The sequence below is a fragment of the Molothrus ater genome, chromosome Z (assembly GCF_012460135.2).
Source record: "Molothrus ater isolate BHLD 08-10-18 breed brown headed cowbird chromosome Z, BPBGC_Mater_1.1, whole genome shotgun sequence".
Lineage (NCBI taxonomy): Eukaryota > Metazoa > Chordata > Aves > Passeriformes > Icteridae > Molothrus > Molothrus ater.
The window spans coordinates 27,148,997-27,170,505 of NC_050511.2; the positions used below are offsets into that span (position 1 = coordinate 27,148,997).

Here is a 21,509-nt window from a genome sequence, read left to right on the forward strand (position 1 = left end):
AAAATAAATTTGCATATCAACAGCACTAATTAAAACAAAATAGGATTAAACATTCAATGCCATGCCATGCCACAATGCATTACATTTTGTTGTAATTTAGTAGTAGGATAAATGTACAGCCCAATGGACTACACAGATTTTTTGCCAAACTTCTTGTTCTCTGTTGGCCTTTCTTCAATATTGTACAGCCCCCAGAGTTGCCCCTGTTATCAGTAACTAAAGATGAATGTTTTATACTCTTAGAGCAGTTTTCATCTATTCAGAAAACAAAGAGTGCCATATTAATGGAATATAGCAGATTACAAATAACTAATTTGTCTTTTTTGTTAAGGTAACTGGCCTATACTACAGTGACACTTCAACACCATCCCAAAGCCACATACAGGAACTGAAAAATGGTGGTAATCTAGTGTCAATCTACGTCTTTATTTAACAACCAGTGTTACAATTTTCAACTGTTAGCCAGGTCAAAATATTAAAACTGAAATGTAATCATCTAGAATTACAACTATTACTATTTAATTAGATTATTTCTGTCTCATTCCAAGTCACTTGCTTATCCATATATTTCTATCTTTCACACATAACAGGTCCTGAAATACTGACAGATTAGTGCCATGAAACAAATCTGTTACTCAGTTTTATTCATTACCTTTTAACAGTATTCTGACAATGTATTTCCTAACTTTTCTAAACAATATGTTTATCAGTACAGCTAGGGGTTTTTATGAAGATCCAGTACAGGTCCATTTATAAAAGAAGTTGGGATTTAAAAGCAATGTAAAGTGGTTACTAAATACTCTTTTTTATTAACTCTTCTTTGTGAACAAATAATTCAATGTTTCTTTGTTTTCTCCAATGTTCTGAACTACTAGACATCAAAGTCACTCATTTTAAGCACCTTGTCAGGGTTTTGGTACCTCAATTTTCAAAATTACTGTCATTTTCCAAAGAGGTTCACCACTTTGAGAAACAGAATCTCCCTAAATTCAACACTAGTTTACTGTGAAAAGAAAACCATGACAACTGTTAGTACTCTTGCTTTATTATTACATCCGGCCTGGTCACTATTGGAAATTCAATCTATTATTGTTGCTAGGAGCCTGTTGCTATGCAACCTAAAAGGGTTATGCGGCACTTTCAGGCTGAGAAGCCTTGAAAACACCACAGGCCCGCTCCTATGGCTCTAACCAGTTTATTTAAATAGATTAACACTCTCCTTAGTCAACCCCAATTCCAGACATACCCTTAAAAAAAGTTACAATGACAGGTTTGAATACAGTATACAAATACAAACTCCAAAAAATTACAAAGAAGCAATACAGAACCTACACTGCACACTACAACAAAGCAGACAGCAGTATTTCCTCTAATCCATCATTTAAATTAGCAAAGCTAAAATCTGTTAACTCCAAACCCTGTCAAATTCTAACCTTCACATACTAACCAGATAGTATAATGGAGTTGCTAAACATGCTCTGCAAAGATATTTTATAATAAACTTTTGACAGAACAATACATTTTCATACAATTTTCATACTCTAGATCATAAATGTGGAACATGGAGGAAAAAAAAACCAACTTAATTAACTCTGAAATGGCAGAATATTTCTTATTTATAATCTATATCAAAAGATGTCCAACAAACCTCTAAGCAGATTCCAAGTGAGTTCTAGTTTTGTGTGTCTTTGCCACCTTTACACATTCTACATATTAGAGATCTATGTAAATCTCTACAGATTAATTTCTTACAGCAATATTTCTGTAAATCTGCTGAAGAATGGCTAAGAAATGACATGAAAAAGAGCTGATTATTATGGCTTTTCTTTTTAATTATCTGAGGCAGTTCCAGTCTACATCAAAGAACAAGTTGTTCCATGGCATCAGAATTAAGAAAGCAGTATTTCCTCCAGCTTGGTCCTTTAAATGGATCCATACAACACTATAGATTAGATTGTGAGTATTTGCTGCCTGACTATCCAGTCAGGAGTGAATGGATAGGATAGAACGTTGGGAGTGAAAAGTAAGTTGCAAATGCCTCTTCTTCAATGGTAGCATCTATGGTTTCTTACCTTTTCAAGCTAATTATTTTGTTACTATGTTTTTCTGAAACTTTTAATTATCTTTTGAATAAGACAGACAGGCATATCAGAAAAAAAAAAACAACCAAAAAACAACAAACCAAATTTATTTTCCTAAGAGTACAAATGTAAGAAATTAACGCACTGCCCTAGTAGTTACTGGAAATGTTAAGATCAGTTATCTAGATGTAAAAGACAGTGCCACAAAATTGATTCTAGCAGTAATATAAGGAAATGCTAGGGTTTATCCTTTCCAAAATGCTTTGTACTACTTAGTGGCTGATGTTTTTTAGGGGAACCATGAAAACAATAACAAATATGAAGTGTGTTCTGAAGACAAAAATCTCAGATGATTGGGAGTAAAAAAGCAAATATCAGCAGAATGCATTCATGAATTCAAACTCTTCCAAGTACATTTTTTTTACTCTTCCAGAATTTTTAAGTTTGCAAAATCTATTTCAAAGGCAAAACTGAACTTTTCACCTGTGTCAGGTAACACTCAAACAACAAAAAACCTGCATAAGTCCCTGTATTTGAGGGATTTAGCCTGGAATAGTTGACAGCCACAAATCCAGTAGAGTCTAAAACAAAATGCCAGAATGAAACACATTCTAACCAAATCCATAAATCTAAAGAATTGTTGTGTATAACCACCATTGCTAGTTTACTTTTATGATTTTATTAAAAAAGGATCACTGTAGTATGTTAGCCTGGACATCATGACCTCAAAGATGACAGGGTGCTTGGACAACACCAACAACTAGATACAGCTAGAGAAGTAAGAGAAGAATGTCATGCTGTAAAAGTACCTAAGGTTTACAACTAAAAAGTAGGTACTGATTATCTAAAGTTCTGCATTCAGCATTTGTCAGAGCTTGTAACATACTTTTGTGTTGCCCAAGAATTTACTAGAGAAAAGGAGGACTTTGACAAAGAGAACAGATCCAAAGCTACATCCATCCACCATTTTTCATTAAATGTTCTTCTGTAAGTATATTTACTTTAATGTTACTGAAGGAAATTAGATTAGCAGACATCAGTGTTTTTTTTTACACAAAACATGCCCTGATGCCTTCAGTCTGGTGAGACACTCTGGTTGTCTTCTCTGACACTTTAGTAAAAGAAACTTGACCAGAATCTCACTATAATTAGCTTAAGGAGGAGCCTAAGATTCCTTCATCCGTTATTACAGAAGGAAGATAACTTGCTTGTAAACTGGCCATTGAGATGAATTGTACAAGCTGAAGGTTCCCTTGGCTCTAGGAGACAATTCCACATTAGTATAATTTCTTATGAAGGTAATGGTTCTCCCATAATTCTAGAATCCTATTCTTAGGATAGAATTCACTATCACCACAATTAGACCAGACCAAATGCATGGTCCATACAACTGCTCCCGAATTTACTGAAACAACAACAACAAATATACCCCTTCCACCCAAACCCCCAAATGACTCAAGATCTTGTTTTAAGATATTCTTCAGGCATTCCACTCCTCAATTACTGGGGTTATTTTCTAGAGGGTCTGGAGATTTACCTGTTCTCATGTAGCCGTTAAAAGAAACAGATTTTGAATTTCTCAATTCAAGTTATTTCCAATTACATCAAACTGACTAAAAGAATGTTCTTCCAAACATATTTTTAAATATCAATTCTGTATACATTGCCATGAAGCAGGCTAAAGCACACTGAGAGAAAGCTAGAGATTAGCAAACATGAAAGCAAAGTGGCTGTTGGAAATAAAAAAAATCAGGCAGTCCCTGAAAACCAATCTCAGCACCTGTAGGCAATCCCTACAACCATGTCAGCACTGTGTGAAGCTTAGCAGACTAGTCATACCCCACTATCTCAGGTAAATTGTTAAATATTAAACCACATCCAAGCCAGGCATCCAACAACAACAGGGGAAAAAAAAAACAATAGCCAAACTGTGGATACTGAACTGCAGAGCTTAATAAGTAAAGGTAAGTTCCAGAAAAGTACTGAAAAAATAATTGTAATTGCAAAATATATGTAAGCAGATATCACTGTCACTAATGATGATATAATAAAGCAGCAAAAAAAAGAACTACATTTATAAACACGAAGGAAGGAAAAAATGCTGACATAAAAAACCTCAAGACTGGCATATACTTTAATTTAAAAGAAAGAAAGGAACATTTACAAACTTAGAAATTTAGAAAGCTATTTAAAGAAGGCTGTCTCTTTATAAAATACTGCTTTATGTCCTAAAGATATCCTTTACCCTGCCCTACCATCTGAATTTTAAGTATCTCTTTAGAAATCTACTTAGCTTTGTAACCATGTATCTGAAGTACTGTAACTGCAACAAGGAAACTAAAATTTCAATATGTTTACCAAGTTCTTTCTTTTTTTTTTTAATTTAAGAAATTTATACTCAATTTAAGAGCAAATTCAGCAGCAGCAATTCCACAGGAAATATACAAGAAATGCATTATATGTTGAAAGCAACAACAAAAAAACCTCTCACTACAAAAATACTATTTTACCAAACATGCTTGAAATTTACTATCACACTTGACAACATTATTTAAGATATTAATTATAACTTTGTTTGCCTTCCTGTGTGACCTTCCCAACACATTAGCTTTCACAAGCAGGTATTTATTCACAAGACACTGTTACTACCAGTGTTCCTTTTGATGTCGCATGAAATGAAATCTATTTTAACATTTGAAATACATACAAATCATACAAAAAAAAAACCAAACAAAAACACCAGAAAATCCTATAAGCCAAACATACAAAAAACCCTTCCACATGACTTTTTGTTGACCTCACTGTAAAAGACACTCAGTTCCACAGCACATTCTGTTTTGCTTTTCCAACCTAACAGTACCAAGCACCTGAAAAGATTGTGATTTAGCAAGCCACAGCTTGTATTTCCTGGATAGATACCAATATTTTATTTTTATTCCATGTGTGACTTAGAACAAACCATTTCAACTTACATTTTCAGCCTACAGGCATTTATTTATAAACAATATCCTAAAATTATTAAACCCTCTTTAGTCACCACTAGCTTTCTCTCAAAGAAACAGTTCTCTAAGCTCTTAGCTAAGATTGACTGTAAAATGAAAACATGCATAAGGAATCATTTTAGCTAGGTTTATCTAACATGGCATTTTTGCCCTCAAATAAAAAACAATGAGTTAAAAAAAATTAAGTACAATGTAAAACTCAACTGAAGTAAAGAATAATGAAAAGCATACCAGCACACATAAATGAAAATAAAAAATAATAAAAAAGTAAAAATTTAAGGGAAATTAATTAATTGTAAAAAAGAGGAAAGAATGTCATTAATCAATGACAATGACTAGAACTGTACAACAGTGTGTATTTAACTAATTTCTATGTTTACAGTAATTGTACTTATACAAATTGAATATTGAGAAATTGAATATTGAGAATTGCACAATTGGATCCAAAGCATATTTGTTTGTTTATTTGTTTTCTGGCTTCTAATGTTACAAAACATTCCTAATGGAAATTTTCATATAATCTGACAAAAAGCTTGATGCTCAGGAAGTTTAAATAATTTTACTTTCAAAAGATAGTTTGACAAAAGGTGATGGTAACTGATTTTTATAATTATTTGGTAACTTTTTTTAATTTGGCTCCAGCCTACTGCACCTATAGAGAATAAAAAACCAATTCAAATATAAAGAACATTCAGCCACAGTATGTATGCAAGATTTATGTCATGAATAGCAGAAACTGAATTTGATTTCTAAGTCTTAAGATAAAGATATACGACTATGTAACATACCCTTTCATTGCTCTTCCATATTGCCAAGTAACAGTAAAAATAAACAGATATCATTAGCTATCTCATTTATAATATGGAAAATAGAAATATAAACTATGACACAACAACACTGAACACTAATTATATAAATTTTGATATATGTTTAAGTTTATTTCTATTGTTTTCCTTACTGCAGCTCTTTGTTTTGCCCACCAGGATTTCTACTACCTGAATTTCTTGCTATTCATTTTAATCACTGACTTTGAAAAGTCAGGCAAGACTTGACAGGAACATTCTAAAATACTAGCACATTAGAATAGAGGTACTTGAAAAAGGTACTGACTATGTCATGGTGTTAGATCATTTAGGGTACTTTGAGTTTTACTGTGCATTCATGTACTTTATTCAATCAGAAAAATGATTTTTCCTTGGAAAAAAATTCACTGGAAACACTTTATGGAAATCCTACACCCCTCCCTAACTTAAATTCTTAAATTTGACAGAGGTAAGTTTAACATATTATGAATAAAATAAAAATACATCGTAAATAATGTATTGCTTATCCAGGCTTAATCATTCCATTCAACTCAGCTTATTAGCTGATATGAAACATCTCCATTTAAATAAAGGAATTACTTTCTAATACTGCCATGATTATCAAGACTACATTTATCATAATTAGTAATGTATACATATGTTTGTGCTTATCCCTCAAGCAGTGCTAAATAAGAGTAAGAGAAATCAAAGCACATTAATTTTGCTATGGATCTGAATGTCCCATAATAATAAACTCCAGCCAAAACAACCAAAAGACCCCCAAAGAGAACCACTTCAGTCAACAGAAGCATTGATTATCAATCCATTTTTTCTGATTTTACCAATAATAGTTACTGCAATACATACTTCTTTAGATCCTTGCTCTAGATCTCTATCATTGCTATTAATTTTATATCTGTAGCTATATGATAAAGCAAATACTTTTTCTAAAACAAACATCTCTTTACATACACTCAAAAATGATCGTGCTTCCTTCTGAAATCCTTTTTTTTTTTTGGACACAGTCCAGTTCTTATCAAAGTGAACAGAGATATAGTCAAGTTACACGGAAAATATTTTAGGTACCCTCATTAAAAAAAAGATTGATACCCTCTTCAGATTGCTGGCTGTTATGCACACTGAACACCACTTACAAATCACCAGGCAGTAAGCCAAATATAGAATGTTTCATCAACACCCCTGAACTTGTTTCAACAAAGAAAGGAAATGATCCAGTTTATTTTAAAATTCTGAATAATTTCCAATAAAAATGTCATCTGCAGTTCTTCCACTTTTAGTTTATTCTTTTCTTTTGCTACAACAAAAGAATTAAAAACTGCAAATTAAGACTTTGATATATACACAAAAATGTCCACAGAAATCAGCAAGTGGGGTTTGGTTTTGCCAGGTATTCAACCAAGGTCCCTTCTTCTTTCATAAAACTCTTTGTTCATCATTGTCTTTTCCTCGAGAGACCTAAAAAAATTTGGTTTCTTGCTACTGCTTTTATTTTTTTCCCTCTGCAGGACTCCAGTGAAAAGTCTCAAGGTTTCAATCTAAAATATTGTATAAATAAACGTGAGAAGTCCAGTCTATGTCGAGACTTAAGTTTGCAGAATCCATAGAATGAAGTGTTGTAGAATGAATGGACCAAAATAACAAAAATGTAATACACCAAAGAAAAAAGGAACCCAAGAGTTGTGTTGTTAAGGAGATCATCTCCTGGGCACCCAATCTAGGTCTTTGTGATATATGTCAAGAGGACAACTTTGTGACTCTAGCTCTATCCCTCCACTTTTACTTCCAGATGTGAAAATTTAAATACAGTCCTAGGAAACTGAACTGGCCAACAAGACTAGAAGTCAAACTAGATCACGTCTAGGAACTTCTGCTGTAGAGCAAGAATCCCAAGTAAAATTATAGTATAGCTTGGGCTTCCATAGATATCAGCTTGGGCTGCCAAGCCCAACTTCCCTCCCAAAGCAGGTTCAGGTTTGGCATTAGACCACCTCCCCAGGGCTTTATCCAGTCAGAGGCTGAAAATCTCCAAAGATGGAAATGGCAAAACCTCACTTAGTCCAAGGTGCATTGTTGGGCTGTCCTCATGGGGAAAAAAGGTCTCCTTGTGTCTAATCTAATTGTCTTGTGATTGTCTTTCATCCTTTCACCACACACTTCCATAGGAAGTGCACTTTCAGGGAAGGCTGCTGTTGGGACCCCTGTAACTCTCTCTTCTCTAGACTGAACAAGTCCATGTCCTTCCGTACCTATTCATAGATGTGCACTCTAGTTCCTGACCATCTTAGTGGCCCTTTGCACTTACTCCAACCAACATCTTTCCCACAACTGCAGAAGAGTGACAGAAAGCAAGAAATGCATGTGAATGTGGTATAATTAATACAGAAGAGATGTGGATAAACATTGATCTCAATTCCCTGCCTATACCTGTGTCCATACAGCCCAAGAGACATTTTTTATCCTTCCTACAGGACAGGCACACTGCTTGCACATATTCAGCTACCTGACAACCATGGACCTCAGGGTCTCATCCAGCCTGTAGCCTCAGCCACTCTGTCCCCAGCCTGCAATCTGCAGCTACAGGTCTCTGAAGTCCTAAAGAGCTTCACAGAACTGGCATTTCTCTCTCTTTTGTCCAGAAGATTCTTGTAGAAGCAGGTTAAAAGAGTATTTTTTTCAGTGACCACTTTTGTTCTAGATTTCACTAAAACAACTATGTTTATAATAGGTAACCTGTATGTTTGCTGTAAGAAAAGACAAGCTTTCTAACACCCTGTGAAGGATGGCTAGCAGATTATTTGAGACAATATGCTCAATACAGAAATGACATAGCAGTCAGTGATGTAAAAACCACCAATTTTACCATTTGTTCTAACACAAGTAACTCCATTTGACAAGCTGAACCATCCAGATTAAAATAAAATGTCTTGCTAGATGATTCTTATTCCTATGAAAGTATCTTCCACATTTCTTTCACTCTTAAAGGAAAAAAACCCCAAACAACCAACCAAACCAACCGCAAACTGCACACCATACTACACTGAGTACCCTAAGCATCTCCTGTTCCTTTGGTTTTATTGATGCCTTAAAGATCTAGAAATGAGCAATACACCTTTGAGACAATATTAGTATAGGAGGTAATACAAAGGCTGGTCTTTATTGGAGGCCTGCAAGGGGCAGGTATGTAAAAATACCAATCCTGCACAGGGTGAATACAGTTTTATAAGTTTAGCAAATTATCATAATTGAAAAAAATCCCTAATTAGAAGCACAAATGATGAGGTAATTCCCCCTGGTTCTACCCTTTCCTGAATTCCCCCCAGCTTAGATAGGCACTAAACTCTATTTATGAAGATGTGTCTCCAAGAGCTGGTTTGAACCTTGGCTCCCAAAGAGAACCAAGACAAGATAGGGGCCTTCGACCCCTGGGGCTTGGAGCTTCGGGAATGTGTTTTGTCCTTCTGTCTATCACGGTAGAGAAAAGTACTGGGGCTAGCTAGGAACAATAGAACTATACAACAGTAGTGTAAATATAGTCAAAAATATATATAAGGAGGAAACAAGAAAGCAAAAATCATTGTGGCTTCATTACAGTAAACTTAACCATTTCCATACTAGCAAGTTAAATCCTGTAACTAGAGCACATAAAATGCTTTTGAATCAGTTTGTGGAAGACAGAAGTACTTCATGTGGAATGAACATATTTTTAAAAACGAAATCTAAATATTAAGAGAGAACAGATCAATGGGAGGTCAGAAGCATAGCAATAAAACAAAGTTATACTTGTGACCATGCAGTTTGTTTTATGGAGATGACACAAGTAATTTTATTAGAGGATGTAACACATTATGAATCAACATCTCAATTCCCCCTATTAACACACAATTACATCTTCAAGCCATTTTTAAGGGCCAAAATCTGTTACTTTCCCATTCTTATACTACAAACTCTGGGACAAATACTAAAGCATTTCTGACCAAGACTTACACACACATACACAGCTTTCTTTATCACAGATGACAAAAACATAACTTCTATTTTCCTATCAGCGAGATCCACCTGTTTTTCTGACTTGGACATTTTATTTTTTTCCATTTTATAAAATATGGGAAGAAAATGCTTGTAGTTTTTCAAAATATTAATTATTATTAAGTACAGGAAAAGAAATTAACTACTGGCTCCAGTTTAACCCTTTTTTCAGTAGGCTGCAGATGGATGGTCTGTTGATGTTGAGCTTTCAAGAAATTCAGCTGTGTATGAAGAGTTACCATCCTACATAGCATGTAACAGAAAATAGAACTATGCTGACACAAGAACTTCTGAATATCTCAAACTTACATCTGTGTTTAGAACACAAGCCATTAAAAGCTTCTGAGATTTACAGCACTGAGTTGTTACAAGTCTTAGCCAAATAATCTAGTATTTCATCCTGAAATCAAGCAGTGGGTGCCCTTATATGTCAATCTTTCACATGGAAAGTAATCCTAAAACTTCTCTTCATCTCAGTTGCCTGAAATATGTTTGTGACAAACAAACTTGTAACCAGTGATTTGAGACTGCATTAAGAATCCATCTTCATCAGGTCATGAAAGTTGGTCACTGCACTGAAATCATGATCCTGTGTCCAGCTCTTCCCTGAATTCAAGAAATGTCAGTTTCTTCAGCATTCAATAAGGAGAAATAAATATTAAAGTAGGCCAAGGAGTGAAGATACTGAAGACCTTCAAGCCCTATTAAGGACAGGAAATTTGACTCAGTGGCCCTTATCAAGATCATGGCAGGAAATTTTAATATCTGAAATTTAAATCTGCCTCCACAGGAAGTATGGCTATAAAACAGTAACATAAAGTCTGGATATTCCAGACGACACAAGTTCCTAAGTTTATAGTGTTTCACAACTGATCATCTGAATGACCTGAAACAACAGCAGTAAAAAACCATTACACCAAACAGATGCAACTGAATAAGTGTAAACGCACAACTTTTAAAACACTGGAAGGTCTGCTTCATAAGACAGAATAATTACTTACATGATAAATTATGCTATTGCTTTGTACGATCATCTCTAATTCTGAGTTACTGCAAATAAACCTTTCCTCAGCGTGACTTAAATTTGCTAGCAAAGGGTACTTCAGACACAAAACCTGTGAACTAGCCTGAGGTTTGCAAAACCCTAAGGCATACCCATCTCCACACCACTACAGACCCAGCATACTGAACTCTCTATACATTTACTTGCTCACTACTGTTCCATGCAATACCCTCTCAGGACTGTGCTCCTTACCCTACAAAGGAGTTTCAAAGTTAGAGAAAGCCAGAGCAACTCAGGACAACCTTCCATCAGAAAGCACTTGGAAAGAGACAATGAAGAGCTGTGTTCTCATCTTAATTGCCTCACTTCACTCTTGCCTCACTTCAAAATCAAGACTTGCAGCTCAAAAATTTTTCTACAAAATAAGGGAATGAAGCTATATTTCTGTCCTACTTACCTCCACTTATTATTAAATAATAATTATATTAAATTACATTAAATCTATGGTTTAACACTAAGCAGGTTCTACTCTCCAAACAACTGTAAGGATGATGTAGCTCACAGAAGAGCTTCCTTGCTTTTCAGAAAGTCTAATGAATAAACTTCCTAGAAGTTACAGGGAATTGCTATTAATATTACCCAGTTTCAACTGTGAGGAATTAGAAACACCCTGGATTCTACACTTCTCCATTTACTAAATCTGACAGGAAAACACTACAATGAATATGGAAGAGTTATTTATCAATTCCTCTGCAAATTGCAACTCAGTTGAATTGATTTAACATAGAGTGGACAAAACAAAATAGGAGTGAACTAAATGCTAAAGACAAATACAAATGTTGATATGATAGTTCAAGCTTAGCTACCACAGTGTGTCAACTCACATCATGGCTAACAGTCAATTTGATAAATCAGCTACTATACAGGTAGCTCAACTGCTCCTCACTATCCAAGGCTAATTTAACTTGAAAACAGCTGGGCTTTCCTATAGAAGTATAAATAGTTTTCATGTATTGTAATAGTTTTCAAGTCATGTATTTTATAAATGACTGTAATAGTCTCTTGAACTATATATATTTAAACAACACCTTTATATAACTTAACTGTAAAATGACTATCAGATGATCATTAAATTATTCCAGATTTTTCAATCAGAAATTTTGAGACAATTTAGTTTTTAAATGGCAATTATACAATAACTATTTTTCTTAAAAACACTGAAAAGGAAGAATGGGATTTTAATTAAAGAAAGTAGTTCTAAAGAAAGGTTATTTTTTTATTGTACTTCTAAATTCTCTGGGATACAAAGTAATTAACACTGACTTCCAATAATAAACACAATATATAAAATATTAACTAGAAAGACAAATTAACAATCCTTTGTGTATAGCCACATGTCCTTCCTAATGGAAGAACTGCAACGTGCATCTCATCAGCAAAAACGGGACGTAGGAAACATTTATTCTTCCTTTATTAAGTCTGTAACTAATGTATCTACTCTCAAGCCACAGAACAATAAGGAGGTAAGAATACAGCAGATATCTTACAAGGAAAACAAAACAATGAGGATGGAGAATTTTGAATACTTTTTGCAGCAGTTAAATAGAAAATAAGTCTTCAAATTTATGAGACATTTAATGTAAGACAGAAATCCCGACATTGACCGCTGCTTCCAACAGCATGAGAACTACAGCTATTTAGGGTTTTTTTTTTTGCTTTCCCCATACCAAAAATGAATAGATTAAGTCCTCTTTTGATAATGCTAGTTACTTTTTACCATTCAACTCAGTTAGTTTCACTGCTAATTTCACTCCCAGCTCTTTGCAGTGCAGAATGCTACCATGATGCAAGGAAGAAAAAGCTCAAGTGATAAGACTAATTTTCTTGAGATGATGCCACACAGTACAACAGCAACATTTCAAAATGCTTTGTGGATAATCTGCAAGAGATCACACCAAAAGACAATAGTACAAATTGACAGTCCTAGTCATCTAATCCACTAGAAAGGAAACTTCATAAATTCAATAAACCTCCAATACCACTGTCAGATTAGAGAGATATATAAGCAAGACTGCTTGCCACCGTCCTTTCTTCCCACCCCAGATTTAGGAACTTTTGGGGAGAGGGGAAGAAAATCAGACCAAAGGTATTAGAGAATCACCTGAAAATTTAGCAGACAAACTGGTTCACTGGAGCCAAAAATGTATTTTTTAATAAAGAAATAGCTATCTATAACATTAATAACTGTCTTGTAAATAGTTCTGTCACAGAATCCTATTATGCTATTAAAGTTGCTTGTAAAGGATGTATAGTTGACAGCACATAAAAAAGTAATCAGACAAAAAAACCCCAAAACCCCAGAACACCTTAACTGAGGTAGAATAATCTGAGTCAATGCCACCTGCAAACTGACATACTTCACCTTTTAACAGACACGCCTCTTTCTATTTCTACTTTGCAATGTTGCTTGATTTAACTACACTGTTTCAGAGTTCAGAAAAAATCCCTGAGGCGGTATGTAAGAGAAGGCATAGTTAGATTAAATATAATGAGGAAGTAAAACAGAAGGAAGAATCCACTTACTTGGTACATAAACAGCAAACATGGCTTTGAGTCATTAGTTGTAGTAGCAGCATCCAAAGCCTGAACAAAATCTAAATATGTGGTTCTTGCCTTAAAGGCCTTATAAACTTATTGAAATCAGTCTTTAATAAGAAGAAATGAAAGAACTAAATATACTGTTTACTCACTGATGGTCTAAGAAGCTGAGATGGACTCAAAATACGGGGTCTCTGGGTGAATGAAATGACCTTTTTTTAAAAATAGTGCTAAATTGCTCTTTCCTCTCTTTGATGAATGAATAAAATCATAAATGCTACAAGTACACTTCAGTTCAGTTTATTCATGTACAATATTTGGCATTCTCATAGCATTGCTAAGAATGTCATGCAAGAATTTAAAGAAGACAAGTTAGAAATAAATTAGATATTCAAAGAGGAACTCTAAATTGCTAGAAATTAACCTACCAAATCTCACTAAAATTTGTATTGTAAAATGGGAAATTTCTTTATCAAACAGAATTCACAATATATTCCATCCACTACCTCTAGATTTTAGGACACCAGAACTGAAGTTCCTAACTAACCAAACAATTTATAATAGTGGAACAGGTAGAACAACTAAATTGTTTGCAACAGTGTCTAAAATGAAGCAATTTAAGATGTACTACCCTAGCTACACTCCGCATCTTTTCGCATGTTTCCAAAAAGAAATTACACTAAATTCGACACCATTAACCACTACACATAGGGGAAAAATATTACCTTATTAATTTTATGGGGTATGATAAAAAAATAGATATTACTAAACTACAGAAGTTACTACTATTAATTTCTAATCTGACAGGTTCATATATCCATAGAGAATTTTTTAAAATGAAACTCAGTACTTATAAATATGTAGAGGCAGGGGCTGATTTGGGCACTTTTTTTGGTTTTTTGTTGGTTTTTTTTTTGTTTGTTTGTTTTGTTGGTTTTGGTTTTTGATTGTTGTTGTTTCTTTAGGGGTTTTTTTGGGGGGGTAGGGTGTGAGGGGGAGGTGGGTTGGTGGCTTTCTTTCCCAGAACTACTGATCGATGGAGAAAAATATCCTGTCCTTTTTACAATTCATAAGTACATACCCTCCCATGCCCACCTCAGTTTCATCTAGGAAGATGAGAAAGGAAAAAAAAATTTATATACAGCAATACATTTTTTAAAAAGAGTTCACATATGAGCAAATTAGCTATATAAAATGTGAATGTAGACTAATAAATGAAAAATATAATATACAATAAAGGTCACTTCTAAATGCATGTGTGCCTCACATAAATTCATGTAGTACTTCAATAAGTATACAGCTTATATAGGTTTAGCTATATGTTAAACAGACATAATTTACATATAAATGTTTGTTTTCTTTTGATGAACAGAAATTGCATTTTAAGTGTGTGAATCTACATACACAGACATAATCCGATCCAGAACAGCCAATTTACTCTATGATTTTTAACATAATATTGTCAAAACAGAAAGTTTGCTATATTGCACTGCACAGAAAAGTGTAAAAATTTCAGTAATGTTTATTCAAGTCTCATATGCCTTACCAATGCATTTCAATGAACAAACTTTTAGGATTTTTCTCTCCTTTTTGTATTTCAAATAGCACAGCACCCTCTGGTGCATCTGCTAGAAAAAGAAAACAATTAATAATAAACACCAGTCATTGCGATAAAAAAGTCAACACAAAAAGAAGAAAAAAAGGAGTCCTTAGAAAACAAAAATATCAAAAATTATTAGAAAACTAACTTCAATTTCATTCTTCCCTATTAAAATCTTTTGTAATTGAGGAAATTATAAGTACTGAATAAAAAATTTTACAAGAAAAGAAACCTGCAGATATGATAATACATCAAGGTGCCAGAAAAATAAAATTAAACATACATTTGTTTCGCACTAATCTTGTGTTCTTAATAGTAATTCATTTTTATTAAAAAATATTCCAAAAAGAAATAATCTTTAAGTAGAAAAGATAAGGTAGTGGAACAAAATGTTACACCAAGCAATATTTCTGCTAGGTCTACAGCTATCCACACACTCAAACTGCTGAATTTCACACCAAAATACTCACATCTCCTTTAAAAGTCCAATGAGAAAACAAAAATTTTAAATTATTGTATTATATGAAACATTTCAAACTCTGCTGACATTTTAACTATTAAAGCATAAAGTCTAATATGACACATCGAACTATTAAAATACACCTAGTAACTAGGAAAATAATTTCCTACAAAAGTACATTTTTCTAATCACAGAAGTGGAGATCACCATCTGCTTTAGGAAGCTCTTTTGTAAACCTCTGGAAGTTTCAACACAAGGCACAAGAAATGTAAGTGACACCTGTTTAAATCAGCCATCTGTCCCTAACAAACTAGATTTAGCCAAATCTAAAAATCAAAGTCTTAGCTGAGAGAAAAGAGAAGTATTGTTTTGATTGACAACCAACTGTAGGCAAAATACATAGACAATAAACTTGTGGCTAATTGAAATAAAAGGTCTTAAACTTCAGTTATTCATTTTAAAAGCCTCATTAAGTTTTCAGCCCTAATTTTTGCCCCCCCCCCCCCAAAAAAAAAGAAAAAAAAACCCAAAAAATTTTCATTGATAATTTCAAAACATTCTTCTTTTTGTATTCTAGTACATAAATTTGACAAGGAGCTCAATTTTCAAATGGAACTCCAACTACAAGACACAACATTGCCACTGAAAGCTCCTTTTTTACTCTGTATTGTAGAGCAGTCTTATGCCTTTCCAACTGACAATGATTTTTAAAAACCATTTTAATAGTCATATATATATTTTTAAAGCCTATTCATTTTTTAAGCATTCGGCATGACACATACCTGCAGGTGGTAAGCTGTTGAAGACTGCACGTAAAAAATAAAACTAATCTAGAATATTTTCAGAGGGAAGAAAGCCTTTCAAAGTAAAGCGTGAAAATGAGAAACACTAGCTACAACACTAAAAGGAACTACAATGATAAACCACTATTTCATTTTAGACACTGGCTTACGTTTCAAGTAAGAGAAGCAAACAAAAGCAGCTGGACTTCTCAAAAGTTTAGTAAATGGAAATAAAGTGCAACATTTATTTCTCTAGTCAGTCTTTGATTAACAATACCCTGTCAGGAAGGAACAAGAAATGGGATAGACCTAACAAAGCTGAACCTAATTATCTAATAAAGCACATGTCTTTAAAATCTTCAACAGCTTTTGACAGTATCTTTGACGCTGATTTCTTTTACCTACACTACCTTACTGAAAGGATTTCTCCAAAGTAGCATAATGTAGGTTAGTTTACTAGTAACACAATAGAGCAGCTGATCCTTACTGTTTTGTTTGGATATGTTGAAACAAAATTCGATAGTCACACTCTGTAAGTCATGAAAACCTATAGATTTAAAATAAATAAATAAATAAATATCACAAGCCAAGTCATTTTTAAACACTAGTTAGCATTATAAACACCAACTATTTTGTTAGCTGTGGTCATTAGGGAATCAGAATGTATAATGCAGATCTCGTCTGTGATCACTGCAGTATCTCAGAGAGAATAAAGAGTCAATACTTTTCACAGTGAAGTCCATAATATTAAAAGCATGATTACACCTTCTTTATTATTTTCCAAATTGTAGTCACTGGCTAAGGAAAATGCAGCCAAATAGTACTATAAAGGTCTTTGGTTTTAGACAAAAACATGTGCTTTTAATACAAATTTCCAGAAACACCTGTATACATCACCCAGCAGAATTAGAACAGAAACTTTGTCTCACACACAGGCACACACTTTCCTTTGCTACCCAGTGGCCTGGATATATGTTCTGCAAAGACAGATTTCAATACCCAGGAATAATCCCATCCTGAGCAGTATTCTGTCCTACTCTAAGAGAGCTTCTCAAGAAAGGTATGGTGCAGAACTGACATCTTTTCAACAACAGTACATGCCAGGAATTATTTCAAAACCAATCAATCACAGAAACTAACAACAAATTCATAAGGACTTAGATGTGCCATATAACTGATACCCAAGAAGAACTCACACTGAAAATTCTTAGTGTATTTAGAACTTATTTACACCAGGGCCTACAAAACTAGCACACAGTGGTTTCATCTTGGAGTAAAAAAATTAAAAGATGATGATGTAGGGGCTTTTGGTCATTATCTAAAATAATTTATTTTCTAAGGTCTTGTGAACTATGAAATATTAAAACACATTTAAAAAAAGATCCAATATGTCTTGCTCCAAGGAATATCACTATCAAACAATGCACTAACCACTTAGCAGATTCTTTTAGTTAATACCTGCTTGAAAAAATTGCCCCAGTCACACTCATTGGTAGTTCCAATGTGAGACAAATCCCATATCTTACACTGGATATCTAAGGACATAAATTGGAAAAGGTGTATGCACAATTATATGTAGGGTTTAGATTAAAAACAAGAGCATTATTTTTCCTAATTATATTACTAAATAAATAAGGAAATAAATAAGTCACCACTTCAGATCTACCAAAACAACACATGATTTGACAAGTCGAAGGGGAGAGTGGAAGTGGGTATGGAAATGTTAAGATGTTAGATGTTTCATTGCCATAAAAGATGCCAAAAATTCACTTCATCCAAACAAACAATTAAAAAAGTATATGAAGTATGATTCAACATCAATGACAACACAAATCTTAGTAAGATAGATCTTAGTAAGCAATCACAAAATGGATGAAGAAAGCAAGCATTTTGGATTAAAACTAAGAAGGAAGTCATACTCATTAATAACATGAGTCCTCCTACATCTCTTTCAGGGGTAAATAGCTGCCCATTCCCTCTTTCACAAAAGTACTCTTGAAAAGCAGTACCACTAACAAAATCACACAGACTTCTTTTTCATACTGTTCTTTTCTCCTTTCTTCGCTGCTTAGCACTGAAACCCATAGTCAGTATCTTGAATTTCCTTCATCGTGGAGAGTTTAAGGAAACAAATGGATTCTCTCAACACGAACGTAACTCACTATGCAATAAACTAGACCTACACAGGCACTGTTCCATGCTACACTGTCACTATGAAAGCATAATTTAAAAACAATTCCCTGCAGAAGGAGTGCAATAAGAAAAAAACCCAACCTGCTACTCTATGTATGTATTAGTGGGGGTATTGAATAAACAAAACCCCACTTCACAATACAAAGAAAATATAGCTTGCACAAAAACAAACTGCAAGATTAATTACGAATGAAAGAAAAAATTACACAGAGACACAGCACAAAAAATAAAAGGGGGTTCATATGATCGATAGTACGAGAGTATCATTAAAAGATATAGCAAGTTCACAAAAACCTGCAACATTTAGTCATTTAGTAGTCAAATCAAATCAGAACAAGGCCCCTCTAAGTGAAAGAGGGAAATCAACCCCTGCTCTTGCTGTCCTACAGGATCTGTCTCCGGCTGCATCTTTCCTCTCAACCCTACGCCTTTTTTCAGGTTTAAAGCCATTAACCTTTGACTGCGGCCGCAGCGCGTTCCCTGATTTCTCCATTTCCCGACCCGTACAAACGAGACCCAACTCAGACGCACACCCACCGCATCCCAGCGATTGTCCTGGAGGTCCCGCAGCGTGCCTGCGTCCCCGGCATCGCCCAGCCTTTCCTCCTCCTCGGCCCGCACGGCGGCCGGCCCCGCTCCCCGCCCGACACCCCCGTCTATGCCCGCCGCCCCTCTCCCCCCGACCGCACAGCGCTCCCGGGAGGGCCGCGGGGGGTCGGCGGGGAGCCTCGCGTTCCCTCGCCGCCCCGCGAGCACGGGCGCAGCCCGAGGGCGCAGCCCGGGCCCGGATGCCTCACGGAGAAGGAGGAGGGAGGGCCGGGGTGCGCCCGCCGAGCGCATTCACCTGTGCCGGGGCGGGCTGCGGCGGCGCTCCCGCTGTCGCTGCTGCTGCTGGCGGCGGCTGCGGTTGTTGTTGTTGTTGTTGTGGTGGGTGACGGTGAGGCAGGGGGTGCGGAGCAGCGGCAGGAGGAGGAGGAGCAGGAGCGGGAGCGGAGCGGCTGTTGTTGATGGGTAACAGTCGCCAGGACTACGGTGACTATGGCGCTCGACTCACAAGGCAACGGTTGCTATAACTCACAAAAGGAGAGCGGGAGCGGGAGGGAGGGACCGACGGGCGGACGGAGGGAGGCGGGGGCGGCGGCGCGGCCGAGCGCCCCGGAAGGGGCGGGGTCTGCGGTAAAGGCTGGCGCGCGGCGCTTCTCTGGCGCCCCGGCCCAGGGCGCGCGCCCGCCCGGTTCTCGGCCCGCGCAGGGGGGGCACGCGCGGCGGGCCCGGCGCCGTGCGGGGCATGCGGCGACCCCGCGAGGCCCGGCGGGGGGGGGGTGTGGCCGCGCGGGAGCCGCCTGACGCCACTTCCGGCAGGAGGCCGGGCAGGAGGGGCTCGGCGGCCGGCGTCCCTCCAGCTTCAAGATGGCGGCGGGCGGGCCGCTCCCCCACCGCTCGTGGCCCGCGCTGCCATTTTCGAGGAGGGAGGAGGAGGAGGAGGAGTGGGTCGCCGGCAAGTGGCGATGGAAAGGGAAGCGCTGCCGCCACTATGCCTGTCGTCTTTCCTGTCCCGCCGACTCGTCGGTGGCCTCGCGTCAGCCCTGCCGACCCCGGACTTGTGCGGGGGGCCGAGCCAAGGCCCCGGAGTGCCCGGTGGCTGCTCTCAGCCCACGTGGCCTTCTGGCCCGAGTACGTGCGTTGGGCCCTTGTCCCAGCTGGCACACCGACTCACAGAATCCATCGGGTTGGAAAAGACCTCTGAGGTCGCCAATTCTAATCCGTGATCAAACACCACTATGTCACCTAGACACGGCACTGAGTGCCACGTCCAGTCTTTCCTTAAACACTTTCAAGGAGGTTAGCATTGAGATAACCGGATGCTCTCCTGACAGGCTGTATCTGTTCCTTCCAGGTGTATACAGAGTCACAGGGCTGGAAGGGATCTCTGGAGATCATCTAGTCCAACCCCCACTCCATGCCAAGGCAGGGTCATCCAAAACAGGTTACACAGGAACATGTCCAGGTGGGTTTTGAATGTCTTCAGAGAGGGGATATCCAGGACCTCGGTGGGCAGCCTGTCCCAGTGCTTGCCAAACTCAGGAAGTTCCTTCAGTGGGTGTGTATATGTCGAGGCTACGTATAGTGTCCCTGCATCTACTGACTGCTACTGTCTCCCGGTAGTCCCGTGCACCGCCATCTGCAGCCTGTTACTAACCAGAAAAGTATCTCCGAAGCTTTATACACAGTGGCAGCAGTCTGTGTTGCCAGTAATGCTATAATCCATGTAAACTGTGGAGTTCCCCCTTTATCTATGTACTGGTCTGTGTCCTCTACATGTTCTACCAGCCTATGGTTTACCAGTCACATCTTTTTAATACTCCTGCTAAGAGCACCTGACATTTGTGTGGAATGGTCTACAACCAATTCTACTCCACCTGTCCCTACAGAAAAAAACTGAAATTGCTCTTACATTAATAGATTCACTCTGATTTTCAGGGCCCTCTGTAACCATCTTAAGCTATGGCAACTATTTACTAAAAAATACTGGGAAATAGGGTTAAGTATATACAAACAAGATCTTGATTGACAGAGATCTAAATCTATAACAGAACAATCTTGAATTAATAAAACTATTTAAAGCCCTTCTACAGCTGAGGCTATGTCTTGATATTTCTGCTGTGGAACCTGATTTTTGAGAGATGCTAAACTAGTAACCTCAGCTGAGATCTTCAACCTCATTGGATGTCTGGGTGTTTTAAGAGGTCACACTCACATTACTAACCTTTTCAAAAACATGGAAATGAGACACAACTATAAGCAATCTAATTTAATAAAAATATATAGCAATGCATTCAATTAAAGGTAAAAGATGTTTTGATAAGTATCTTTCATTCTATCTAGCAAATAAAGCAAATGCTTTAATTTAGCTTGTACTTGGAAAGCTTTTATGATTTG

At 36.7% G+C, this 21,509-nt stretch overlaps 1 protein-coding gene across 2 annotated transcripts in view; it reads right to left on the reverse strand.

The window, feature by feature from the left end:
* Nucleotides 1–19,641, reverse strand: part of RFX3 (regulatory factor X3) — a 109,065-nt gene extending 89,424 nt beyond the window's left edge. For both annotated transcript variants that reach the window (XM_036403115.2, XM_036403114.2), the window contains exon 1: nucleotides 19,414–19,641. The gene's annotated coding sequence lies outside the window, so the exon portion shown is untranslated. The remainder of the gene's footprint in view (nucleotides 1–19,413) is intronic.
* Between the last annotated feature and the right edge of the window lie 1,868 nt (nucleotides 19,642–21,509).